General features: G+C 49.8%; 1 protein-coding gene across 9 annotated transcripts in view; it reads right to left on the bottom strand.

The window, feature by feature from the left end:
- Nucleotides 1-6413, bottom strand: part of LOC128833995 (interferon-induced very large GTPase 1-like) — a 36447-nt gene extending 30034 nt beyond the window's left edge. For 5 of the 9 annotated variants that reach the window (XM_054022380.1, XM_054022377.1, XM_054022378.1 and 2 more), the window contains exon 1: nucleotides 3893-6407. The gene's annotated coding sequence lies outside the window, so the exon portion shown is untranslated. Of the gene's footprint in view, nucleotides 1-2137; nucleotides 3117-3892 lie in introns of those variants that run through there. The other 4 variants (XM_054022381.1, XM_054022382.1, XM_054022383.1 and 1 more) reach the window with 4 other exon arrangements.
- Nucleotides 6414-13172: the final 6759 nt, after the last annotated feature.

Below are 13172 nucleotides of genomic sequence, written 5' to 3'. Positions count from 1 at the left end.
TCTCAGCCGGCCCTCAGGCATGGCCATGTCACCAAAAGAAATAATACGTTGAGAGGTGTGGGACCAGCTAGTCACTTTCACAAGGCTCTTGTTCTTTGTGAAGGGAGCTGCTGTGTCAAGAGATGCTGATCTCCTGCACTGCCCAACTGCTTTCATGGGGTAAAGGGATTTGGGAACGTGCTCAGTCCTGTCCTGCCAGGCACAAGAGTGCAAAAGTGAGCACCCAAAAACTCATGTAATGGGTCCAATAATCATGATTTTTTAAAAAGATCAGCTAGTGGGGTTTGCTTTTTGTTTGTTTGTTTGTTTTTTTTTGTCTGTCTTCTGACTTTTGAACTTCCTCTGTCCACTCCCAAAGAGTGTGCGACAATTCATCCTGCCAACTGTTGTAAATGTAAAGCAACTTTGTCCCATGCTGAAGAAGGTGTTGCTAGCAGAGATCGGGGCCCCGTTGTGGTAGGCACTGTACAAACACATAGCAAGAGAGTGTCCCTACCCTGAAGAGCTACAGTCCAGTGCAAAGAATAGCGATGGGTTTGTGACATGGCAGCTGGACCTGGGACTGGCCAAACTCATTATGTAGAGGGGCTATCAAACATCCAGTAAGTGGAAGCCCTTTTTAATTCCTGCTGAGCTGCGCTGGATTCAAACTGGTCACCTACAGTCAAAAGGCTCTACAGCAATACCCTAAGGTATCCAGTCCTCCGTAAGCATCAATGTGACACCTGTGAGAATGGGACTTGCTTGCTGGGAAGAGACGTTTAGTAAATGAAGTTCTGACCATGTTGATGCTCAGACAATTAGGGTTTTCTCCCACTCTCTGAACACATCGGCAAAATTTCTCACATGTTGCTAAGTATCAGCGGGGTAGCCGTGTTAGTCTGTATTCACGAAAACAATGAGGAGTCTGGTGGCACCTTAAAGACTAACAGATTTATTTGGGCATAAGCTTTTGTGGGCAAAAACCCCACTTCTTCAGATGCATGGAGTAAAAATTACAGATACAGGCATAAATATACTGACACATGAAGAGAATGGAGTTACCTTACAAGTGGAGAACCACTGTTAACAAGGCCAATTCAGTCAGGGTGGATGTGATCCACTCCCAATAGTTGATGAGGAGATGTCAATACCAAGAGGGAAATTTGCTTTTGTAGTGAGCCCAGTCCCTATTCAAGCCCAAATTAATGGTATTAAGTTTGCAAATGAATTGTAGCTCTGCAGTTTCTCTTTGAAGTCTGTTTTTGAAGTTTTTTTTGTTGAAGGATGGTGTGGTAAATGAGGGCGGGGGTAGCACCCTTTTACGAACACCCATCCAGTCACTTCGCTATAAAAATCCTTCTTAGTAGCTGTTCTTTACTTGCCTTAGCTGTAAAGGGGTGGGGGGATAGCTCAGTGGTTTGACCATTGGCCTGTTAAAGCAAGGGTTGTAAGTTCAATCCCTTGAGGGGGGCCACTTAGGGATCTGGGGCAAAATCAGTACTTGGTCCTGCTAGTGAAGGCAGGGGGCTAGACTCAATGACTTTTCAAGGTCCCTTCCAGTTCTAGGCAATAGGATATCTCCATTAAATTTATTAAAGCCTCACTGAAATGCTTAGGTAAGAGGAAGTGAGTTGGCACCTGGCCAAAAGAGCCAATGGGAAGACTGGAAACTTTCAAAATTGAGAAAAAACTTCCCCTTTTTGGAGGGGGGGGGGTTGTAGGTTCTCTCTCAGCTGGAGAGACAGAGAGCAGCAGGTATGATGTAAAGCTTGTGCCAGGTATGAAAAATCATCAGCATTTATACCTAGAAATTACTCATTTGGAACTACAGATATGTAAGTAAAACAGGAAATGTTTAGTTAGACACAATCAGGTTTATCTCTTTATTTTGGGCTTGTAGATTCCTCTTTCTAAACACAGGTGCTTTTGTTTTCTTTGTAACCTTTAAGCTGGACCCCAAGAAAGCCATTCTTGATGTTTAATCCCTGCAGTTACTCTTTTAATATCTAGCAACAGCCTGATTTTCCAGATGGGTTTTCTTTCTTTTTTAATAATGTCATCCTTTTAAGGACACGATTTGATTCTTGTATTTTAAAACGTGTGCACACGCTACTTAAATAGTTAAGTGGAACAAAAACAACAAGGAGTCTGGTAGCACCTTAAAGACTAACAGATTTATTTGGGCATAAGCTTTCGTGGGTAAAAACCTCACTTCTTCAGCTGCAAGTGGAACAAGGGTTCCAAGATCAGCTGGTACAACAGCTGGGTTTTCTTTTGTTTGTTTTCTTTCTTGGCTTCCCCAAGGGAGGGGCAGAAAAGCCAGGGGGCCTCAGGGAAATTTCCCAAGTGAGTTTTCCTGGATTCTCAAGAGGTGGGTTCTTTCACTTGGGTGGTGGCAGCACTACTACCAAGGCCAGAGGGATCTGTAACCTTGGGGATTTAATACAAGCTTGGAGTGGCAAGGTATTTTTAATGTCTTTTGCAGGCCCCCACCTCCACTTGAAGTGCCAGAGTGGGGAATCAGCCTTGATAGATGGCTACTTTTAATTCTGTTACAGAGTGTCCAGGGAGATTTTGAAGTGTTCTACTGGTTTTTGTATGTTACCGTTCCCGATGTCTGATTTGTGTCCATTTATTCTTTTATGTAGAGAATGTCCGGTTTGGCCAATGTACATGGCAGAGGGGCATTGCTGGCACATGATGGCATATAACACATTGGTAGATGTGCAGGTGAATGAGCCCCTGATGGTGTGGCTGATGTGGTTGGATCCTATGATGGTGTCACTAGAGTAGATATGGGGACAGAGCTGGCAACGGGGTTTGTTACAGGGATTGGTTCCTGGGTTAGTGTTTCTGTGGTGCGGTGTGTAGTTGCTGGTGAGTATTTGCTTCAGGTTGGGGGGTTGTCTGTAAGCGAGGACTGGCCTGCCTCCCAAGGTCTGTGAGAGTGAGGGATCGTTTTCCAGCATAGGTTGTAGATCGTTGATGATGCGCTGGAGAGGTTTTAGCTGGGGGCTGTATGTGATGACCAGTGGTGTTCTGTTATTTTCCTTGTTGGTCCTGTCCTGTAGTAGGTGACTTCTGGGTACCCATCTGGCTCTGTCAATCTGTTTCCTCACTTCCCCAGGTGGGTGCTGTAGTTTTAAGAATGCATGATAAAGATCTTGTGTTCCCTCCACTGCATCCCAACTGGGGAAGGAACCCAGCACTCCCCTTCTTCCCTATGCTTCTGGGTAGCTCCTCTGCCATGCCTGACCGAAATCTGAGTTCGGCTGTAGTAGGCACAAGGTGTTTTATCCTATAGGACTCATGTGCTCTGGTTCCACAGTGTTCTGTAGCATCTGTCAGGGCCGAATGCTAATGTGTGTGTGTGTTATTGGCATGTTAAGACACCTCTTAGGGTTAAGGTGACAGCATTACAGGGGTAGCATTCACCTTCATTTTGTATTTCCTGGGGTTCAGAGGTTTAATTTTAGCCACTCTTCACATACTGATCGGGCACAAGGCAGCACTAGACAACCTGAGCTCTGTGTTAGCAAAGAGTCGGGCAGTTAATTGGTTTATGAAGCTTTGGATTTTCAAGGCTGTTTGCAGAGTAAAGCTCTAGAAACTTACTTTAAATTTTTTTTAAAGTAGGGATTCTCCTTTTGAGAGAATCAAGAAATCAGGAACGTCTGTTCTCCCTGCCTTATAACACGGGAACAAGGGGACAATCAATGAACTTAAAATTTACAACTGAAAAGGAAATATTTTTTCACACTATGTTAATTCAAATGTGGAACTTGCTACCCCGGGAAATCATTGAGGCCAAGAATTAAACAAGCTTCAAAAATCAACTGGACAAGTTCATAGAAAAATATCCAGAGTTATCATAATTCATAACAAATTTTGGAAGGACTATAAAGCTTACCTTGATAAGGAGAGACAAAGCTCAGGATATATAACACTTCAGTGGTCAGTACTGTGACATATGGGACCGGAACATGACCTCTTACTGTTAAGATTGAAAAGAAGTGGGACACTGTTCAGATGAAGTGTCTCTGATTTTATTTGTGAGTCATGTCCTTCCTTAGCTCCCCCAAATCACATTCTTGTTCTGGGCTTCAGCCTGCCCCTGGCTGAACTGGGTCTTCCCCTTTATCTAGGGACCCCAGGAGGAACCTTCTACTCAGCAGGGTTCCCAGCTCTGGCAGTTCTGTCCCCAACTCCCTTCACCTCCTGCTCTGCACCAGCTCCTCCACCCAGCAGCTCCCAACTATGGCTCTCTTGGGGCTCAGACAGCTCTCCGCAGGGAGCTCCCACCAGTGCCCTGCTGCGGCTTCCTGATCCGCCCTCAACTGCTGCCAGGTGTCTTCTGTCATGTCCCATCAGGAGACAACTAGCTAGTCAGGTGACCTAAACCCATTCCCTTTTAAAGGGGCCAGTCATCCTGGGACAGGGTCCTACAGACAACAGCCCCCTTCGGCGCACAACCCTGAATTATCCTGAGAGCAGCAGATCTGTCGTGAGCACTGAATGAGGCAGGAGTCCTGCTGGAAAACAATATGTGATCACGTAAAGACAGACTGTCATAAAGCAAAAGGGGCTGAATTTAGGCTGCAACCTTAATTTTGGAATTTCCTAACTTTTGAGTGGGTGACTTTGCAACCTTAATACTGTTCTTTTAGCAGAGGCTTTCTGTGTGTAATTTCCTAGCAAATTGAACAACAGCAATTCTATCATGTGGAATCATTGTGGCATCTACATGGTTCATCAGCAGGGTTGGAACCTTTAGATCCATCGAACAGACCCCTGCCAGTGAGCTAACTGAAAACTGAGAGCAACAGCAGGTCCTCACGCACTCTGTGGGCCAGCCCTAGAAGGAAACAAAACACATTTCACCAGTGGGTTCCCCAGGTTATTTGCAGACAGCAGAGGAAGGGTGAGTCTCAGGAATCTTGGCATCCAGTCCAGGCTCTGGAGGGGTGTGTGCTCTACTGGGCACAGATTCTTCTTCCATCCCCCACAAGCTTGACCTGTCCCCTCCAGCCTGGAAGTGTCCCAGTCCTGTCTCCTTGTGCCATTCTCCTCGCCTAGCCAGGCCCAGTCTCCTCACCAAGTCTCATTCTGCCCCCTTCCCTGTGGATCCTTGTTCCAGTCTCCTACCTTCCCAGCTCATGTCCCAACCTCATTGCCCAGCTATTGCTAGTTCCCTGTCCATGTCCTGGCTCCTCTTTGGATCTATCACCATTCCTCCTCTGGTTCCCAATCCCCCTCCTCTTGTCCAGCCGGTCCCAGGCCCTCCTGCTCCCCCAGCTCTCAGTCCCAGTCTCCCTGCCCATTCAGTCCCAGACTACTCCACAACACGAGTTTCATTCTCCTTGGCGAGCCAGTCCCAGTCTCTCCCTCCCACCCAACTCCCAGTCCCAGGTTCTCTGCAGCCTCCAGTCCCAGACCCCAACACTGAAGTTCATTTTCTCAACCTACTCCCCCCACATCTCTGTTCCAGTTTTTATCTTGTCTACACTTGATTCAGGCCACTTCCTCCTCCAGCCTGCCTTTGCACCAGCTGGGGAACCTTGAGAGCCCAGGAGAAAGAGACTCTGTGCCCTCAGTTTCTGGGCCCAGCCCTGGCCCAGCTCAGAGAATTCAGGAGCAGCAATTTCAGGAAAGCTCCTGCTTGTCCCCTGCAGCTCCGGCCTGGATCATGCTTAGCACAGATGGCTTCTTGGGATAATGTCACTGCAAAGCTCCAGCCAGTCTCTACTGAGAACTAAGATTTTTCAGAGGCTTCTGACTTGACCAATTTTGGGAGACATTTCACAGCGATGACAAGAGGCAGAACCTTGCTGCCAGTCTGAACCCCCCGGCCAAATGTCAAGTCCCCGTTCCCAAGCTTGGAGCCACTAGAGCTTCTCAAAGAAAAGGCTGGACAGTGTTTTAAGAAGGGCAATACAAAGGATTTTCCCCAAACCTTTTCTTGGCAAAGAGTGAAGTGCTTTAGCTGAAACTTTCCAAAACTGAGCCCAGCGCTGACACCCTGTGTGGAAAGTTTCAGCCCAAACTGTTAAAGTTTAGCAAAGTGAAAAGCAACCGACAACAGGGCTCTTTCAATGGAAATCTTAGGCACCTTAGCTAAGGGCATCCTACCTGTGCTATCTGTAAGACTAGAGTGTATTGTGTTCTAATCTCCTTAGTCCTATCAGCAGGCTCTTGAGTATGGTCTCCCCTTCCCCTTGGAATCCGCCAGCCTGTTCTAACACCAGAGTCTTCTCACCATTAGCATCCTGACCTACAACCTGCTGCTGGACCTAAGTTTCCCCCCTTTGCCCTGCCTGATCTGATGTTCCCAAACTCCAAAACCATACCTTACATCTCCAAAGTTTTCCAGCTCTCTGCTTTGCTCTGTACTTGCTCTGCTCTTTCCTCACTCACAGAGCAGTGACTCTCCAAGGCTATTTACACAGCAAAGGCTCAACTTTGGTAGTTAACCAATAACTTGTCCCTGATTTCCTGTAAATCACAATATGAGCAGAAAGGGTAATCAATATCATCACTGGCTGGGCAAAGTTCTGACCGAGCTGTCAGGTACCGTAACACCCTACAGAAGTAAGACAAAACTCAGGCTGGGTGGGACACAGCACAGTATGGGATAGACTCTTAGTGGGATTTTCCTGGTTAAAATCAAAGGGGAAAAGTTAGTAATTTAGGCCCAGATCTGCAAAGGTATTTAGACTCTTCATTTTCATTGATTTAGGAGCCTAAACGCCATTGAGGATCTGGGCCTTGCCAGCTAAAGGAGACATTTTTAATAATGTGTCCTAACAGAGAGAGCTGATTGATTGGCAGGGGAAATCTTCTATTGCTTGTTGCTTCTTTTCATGCAGTTCCCTAAACGCTGAGCAACCCGCTGATCCTAGTCAGAGAATAGACATTTATATTTCCTATAACAATCCATCTAACAGGAGAAGGGTTAAAACCTCTCAATTCACCCCTCAAAGCGCTGCAGCTTCTGTGGCAAAGAAGTCCAACGGAAATATCAGACAGTAAAAAAAAAAAAAGGTAGTCACATGGACTTTTTAAAAACTATTCTAGCAAAGCTCAAATGATGTTTCCACCACAAGCTGCTAATAAAAATCAAGAATTGCATTTAGCATTAGGTTTTAAACCAAACTACAAAAAAACCTGTAGACCTAATAATGAGCAGTGATCATTTATTATTTGTACTGTCTTTACACCTAGGAGCCCAGGACCAGAACTCATTGTGCTAGGTGCTGTACAAATAATTCTGTACCCTTCACAGGGTCCTCGCTGTACAATATTGCCCCAATTTCCACCCTTTCCAGGGTTCCTAGGTATCATTTTTGGACACATGTGCCTTTATGGCACTGTCAGCCATTTTTATGAGATTTGTTTTAATCTATTTAATTTCTCCTGAGGAGAATTTCATATTTTAGAGGCGAAAGGTCTGTTGTGCATTCAGTACAAATCTAATCTAGCGAGTTGCACAATTTGTTGATTCTTAGGCCCAGCTGTACCCCTAGTGAGAGAACGGCGTATTAAGCTGCTGCCCGTGTATTGTGTTCACAGCAGCAGGAGAGTCAGAGCGATTTCTGTCTGCAGCAATTTGGTGGCATGTTGGGCATGTGTAGGGAGTGGGGACCAGAAGGGGTGTGTGTGCAGAAACAGGGATCACTAGGGGAGTTACAGACACCCCCTGAACCCCAGCACTCAGAGCTGCTTTGTCCTTTACCCTCCCATTAGTTCTTAACCTCCCCATCCCTTCCCACCTGACCCCAGGAGTTCACACCTCTCATTCCCAAACCTTCCTTCACTTGCCGCCTCCACATCCCTGGCTGGGAATCGCTCCTCTTGTGCCCTCCCTCCCGGGCCCTTCTCCTTCTATGGTCAGTATTTGTGGAGGTTGAGCTGATAAAAAACATGGTTTCACTATAAACAGTTCCTGTTTGCCCTCACTCCTCACTGCCTCCTTTCTCCTCCTGACTCTGAGCCCGAGTGCCTGTGATTTGTGCAGGCAGCAGCAGGGGGCGCCAGAAAGATTCTTCTGCCTGCAGCACCAAATGGGCACTCTGGGGGCCTGATTTTCCTCTCACACCTGCTGTTTTCCAATATTTATCAAAACCAGTAGGGGTCTCTCCATTGATGGCCAGAACAGTCCTTGAAAGGTTGGAATTGAGCAGATGTGCTGTTCAAAAGTTACTGACAGAGAGAGAAAGAAATGCCTTTGAGTTATGTGTAGGACTGCCCTTCGCTTGGCCAGTAAATTCAGTTAAACAATTGTGCAAAACTGCTAGTACAATTGTAAATAAAAGATAAATTGGGGAGTTTTTATATATATATATATATATACACACATACATACACACACACGTATTTTCCTAATTTACACAGCGCAAATTTAAATAAATTTTGTTAAATATTAGTACAAAATTGATTGTACAATTCTAAATACATTAAAGAAATGCAAAAAGGTTCAATGACACAGGAACCAATATGGAGTGTTTCATATACATATATATTTCATACATTTTCCCAATATAGCAGAGGAAGATATTTTTATACAGTTAGTACAATTCTAATTAAGTGTACAAAAGCCATGAAGTATTAGTAACAGAGACAGAAAATATAACATTTGAGTTACTTAGCTCTGGATGGTGTTCTACATACAGAAGTCTGATCGGGTTAGTGCCGAATAGTGGTGGAGAGAACTGCACCGATACTGTATGGACACATTTTCCATAACAAAGACTTGCTACTTTTCCAAGGCTTCCCAAATAATATTTCAGAACTGTGAAAAACAATACACACTGGTTGTGACAGATATTACAGACATGTGCAATGTCTCTGAGAGAGTTATACCAACTTTATAACTATTATCTGTCTTTGTGAATCAGGGAAGGTATTCTAGCTCCCTGCAGAACGATTACCAAGTCTCCTCCAGGAACTAAAATCCATGGGAAGCAATTACCGTAAATCCCAGGACCTGTAAACAACCCCAGAGAAGAACCCCACCTTTAGGTGAGATCACACAGACTGGTTCAAACGAGGTTCAGGAGGCCCAGGAGACAAAGTAAGGGCTTTTGGTATAAAAGCGGAGTTTAAACTGACAGAAACCCTGGTTTGGTCCTTCAGACTGTCATGAGACTTTAAGAAAGACCCTGCAGGAAGGGTTTGAAGGACTACCAGATTCCCCAGGTGGTGAATGGCTGACACCAGGGTTAGACCTTTTATTGTTTTATGAGGTTTTTCCTGTAGCTTAAAGAATGTACTTTGTTCTATGAAGGGCCATAGGCTGTTACAGCCCCCTGAGAGGGACAGTGAAACTGCAGGTGCTGAACTGATGTCAGCCCTGCTGGGATAAGCAGTGAATTGCAAGGGGACTGTTTGGAGAGGGAAGCAGGTCCCTAGCCATGGAGAGGTGAGGCTAGAGTCCTGAGACTTCAAAGGGTGCCTTGGAGCAGACCATGGAGAGGGTCAGAGGCACAGTTAACTGTGAACTCTGACACGGGGCACATGTGAACACCTAGTACATTTATCTAGCATGAGTGTACACAGGTAGAAACATATATATACAGTGGGGCACAAATCACCCTCAGGGACCCATGGGTACTGCTACACGTATGTGGTGTTCTAATATGTATTATTTATCCTCTCTCTGAAATAACTAACACTCCTGCTCTCCCACCAGACATACATGCAAAGTCTTTGTACACTGACCTGTATGCACACAGTACATACACCGACACACTCCAAAGTTGTGTGGGCAGGTGTGCATACCCACAGCCACATTCATTCTTATTTTTCAGTTTTATTTTATGTGACAAAGTTCCTCCTCTACCTTGGTGGGTCCTGCACTTGTTAGTGGATTTGCTCACCTCACAGATTCACCATGTGGGTCAGGAAACAGCCCAGAGACCTTCCCCTCTGGAAGAACCCACAGTCCAGGTCAATTGGGAGGTTTGGGGGGAACCCGGGCCCACCCTCTACTCCGGGTTCCAGCCCAGGGCCCTGTGGACTGCAGCTGTCTAGAGTGAATCCTGTAACAGCTACATGACAGCGACAACTCCCTGGGCTACTTCCCCATGGCCTCCTCCCAACACCTTCCTTATTCTCACCACAGGACCTTCCTCCTGGTGTCTGATAACGCTTGTGCTCCTCAGTCCTCCAGCAGCACACCCTCTCACTCTCAGCTCCTTGCACCTCTTGCTCCCAGCTCCTCACATGCATGCCACAAACTGAAGTGAGCTCCTTTTTAAACTCAGGTGCCCTGATTAGCTGGCCTGTCCTAATTGATTCTAGCAGTTTCTTAATTGGCTCCAGGTGTCTTAATTATCCTGCCTGCCTTAACTGGTTCTAGCAGGTTCCTGATTACTCTAGTGCAGCCCCTGCTCTCGTCGGTATTGGTGAACAGAAACCTGTTCAGCCAGTGACCAGTGTGTTTGCCTTTGAACAGACTCCTGTACCTCACTGGCCTGGAGGGAGGGAGGTTGAGAGCTGCTCCTCCTCCTACTTCTAGGCCCTGGGTTCTCCCTACAACTGCTGTCTGTTGCTGCTGCTCCAGCTACTCCCCTGGCTGGACTAACTCCCCCTCCCCTGCATCTCTGCTACCTGCTGGCTGGCTGGCGGCTAGACCCTCCCTTCCCCCCTTGATTGCTGCTGTTCCAGTTACAGCCCCTTGGGGGGGCCTGCTGGCCCACTCCCCGGAGGAGGGGAGGGAGGGAGCCAGCCATTGCTCCTGCTGCTGAGGACACCACCACCATCGACCACCACCTGAGAGGGATCCTTCCTGCTGGCCACCAGACTGCTGCCTAAAGCTGCTGTGTTTGCTGCTGGGAGCTGCTGGAGCCCCGAGGAGGAGGAGAAGGAGAAGAGGACCATTTGCCAGTAGGGGAGCGCGTAAGAACAGACCACCGTGGAGGAGATTCTCCCGGACTGAGTAACTTTTGAACTGTGCTCCAGTGGTGGGGGTCTAGACTGTGTTTGTGAGACACGGGGTGTGGCGTGGAGCCTGCCCCCTGGTCCGTCTGTGTCCCCCCCCCGACCCCCACCACCACCACCATCATCGTTGCCCCCTCCACCACCCGCACTGGCTACTTACCATCTACCTCAAGCTCCTGCCTCTGGGATTTCAGCTGCTCACCTAGGCTTGCTAAGCCCTGTTGCCACCATTGGGCCTGATACAGCAGCCAGCTTCCAAGGACTTTCTTTTTGTTGCAAGCGCACGTGGGTGCACGTGCCCCCCCCTTTTGACTGACCCCCTCCCCCCTGCAGCAAGCCCCCAGCTTTGCCCCTGCTGCCTACCCATTTGCCCCTTGCAGCCTTTTGCCCCTCCCCCTTGCCCCAGCCCCTCACTAGCTCCAGTTTGTTTGCTTGCCCCGCCCTTTCCCTCTGCAGCCTTTGTTTGACCCGCCCCAGCCTCCGAAGCTACCCCCGTGGTTCCTCTGCCCCATTTCCTGCCTGGTTACTCCCTTCCCCCTGCGGTCCCCTTGCCCTGATTAGCCCCTCCCCTCGTGCACCCATGTCCCCTCCTATGCGCTTGTGCCACTCCCCGTTTTAGTTTAATTCTATCTCACTGCACCCCCCCCCCCCCCCAATGCTGTTATTTCCTCCCTTCCTTGGTGCAACAAGAGGAGCTGGAAACCTTCCCTGAGTCAGTGACTGACCCCCTAGCCCTTGATAGCCCCCCATCCACCACCACCCCTTTTTTGGCGCCTCCTCCCCTGCCTACAGCCTAGCGGGGAGGAGTGGTCGACCTGCTTCCCCTTTCCCTACCCCCCCTCCAGTGTTTGCTCTCCCCCTGTCCTCATTATGGCAGGGGACGAGGAGAGTGAGACCCCTCGGGCAGACCCTGCTGCCCCTCCTCCACCCGCCCCACCATCATCCCCCCTAGCCTCTACCTCAACCGCCGCTGCCGAGCCACCTACTACCATCCCTGCTGGAGCGCCGGCAGCGGTGGGTAACGAGGTGACCTCCGCTGCTGCCACGTCCCTCGCCCCCTCTGACTCTGGGGGAGTCCCCCCAGCCGGCAGGAAGGGCCAGGGCACGAAGAAGGGTAAAGGCCCCGCTAAAAAAGCCAGGCCCTCCATGGCAGGGGGTGCCCCCACTGCCACAGCCCCGCAACAGGCCGCGGCGTCCCTCCCTGCTGTTCCCTCCACCAGCTCTATGGGTGTCCAACCCCCAGCTCCCAGGGCATACGCCCAGGTGGCGGCGGCCCCCCCGCCTGCCGCTACGTCATCTCCCCCATCCACCGCCTCTGCTACCATCTATAGCGGCCAGGGCCCCTTCCCCACCTTGACCAGGAAGCATGGTGTCCGTTGCCTCCTGGTACCCACCTCGCCCCACGTGGAGACCTATGTGCGGGCGTTGGCGAGGGTGGTGGGGCCCACAGCCATTGTGGCGGCCTCCAAGATGTACGGAAAGGTCGTCTTCTTCCTAGCATCGGAGGCCGCCGCCCAGGAGGCAGTGGAGAAGCCCCTGGCGGTGGGGGACGTGTATGTCCCCCTGGAGCCGCTAGAAGACCTGGGCGCCCGACTGGTCCTGACTTCTGTCCCTCCCTTCTTTCCAAATGCCGCCCTGTTACCCGCCCTCTCTACCCTGGGGAGGCCAATCTCTGTGGTCAGCCCTCTCCCATTGGGCTGCAAAGACCCCGCCCTCCGTCATGTCCTCTCGTTCCGCCGGCAGGTACAGTTACAACTGCCGCCGGCGGCACGTGACGGTGAGGCGCTGGAGGGGTCCTTCTTGGTCCCCTACCAGGGGGCCCGCTACCGGGTACGTTATTCAACGGGGGAGGCCCGGTGCTACCTCTGCCGGGTGATGGGACACGTCCAGAGGGACTGCCCTTTGGCCCGGCACGGAGGGACATCTGGGACCCCCGAGCCCCGGCAGGGCGCCGGCCCCGTCATCGCCGGCGCCCCTAGCTGCCTGGCGCCCGAAGCCGCCCCTCCTCCTTTCCGGCCCACCAATGCTCCCGCTCGGGCCCAAGGGGTATCTCCCCCAGTGCACCTAGACGAGCGAGAGGGCCCTGCCTCTGCCGCCTGCGATCTGGCGGGGCCTGTGGAGGAGGGTGAGGTAGGGATATCGCCGGGCATAGAAGAGGGCATGCCCCAGGGAGAATCCTCCCTCCTACATGCTGCCCCACCATTGCCTCCCCGAGTCCCTGAGCCTTCGTCCTTGCTCCCTGACCCGACCCC

The sequence above is a fragment of the Malaclemys terrapin genome, chromosome 3, assembly GCF_027887155.1.
Source record: "Malaclemys terrapin pileata isolate rMalTer1 chromosome 3, rMalTer1.hap1, whole genome shotgun sequence".
Lineage (NCBI taxonomy): Eukaryota > Metazoa > Chordata > Testudines > Emydidae > Malaclemys > Malaclemys terrapin.
Note: the sequence above shows the minus strand (reverse complement) of the source record. Positions and strands in the feature narration are given on the sequence as shown.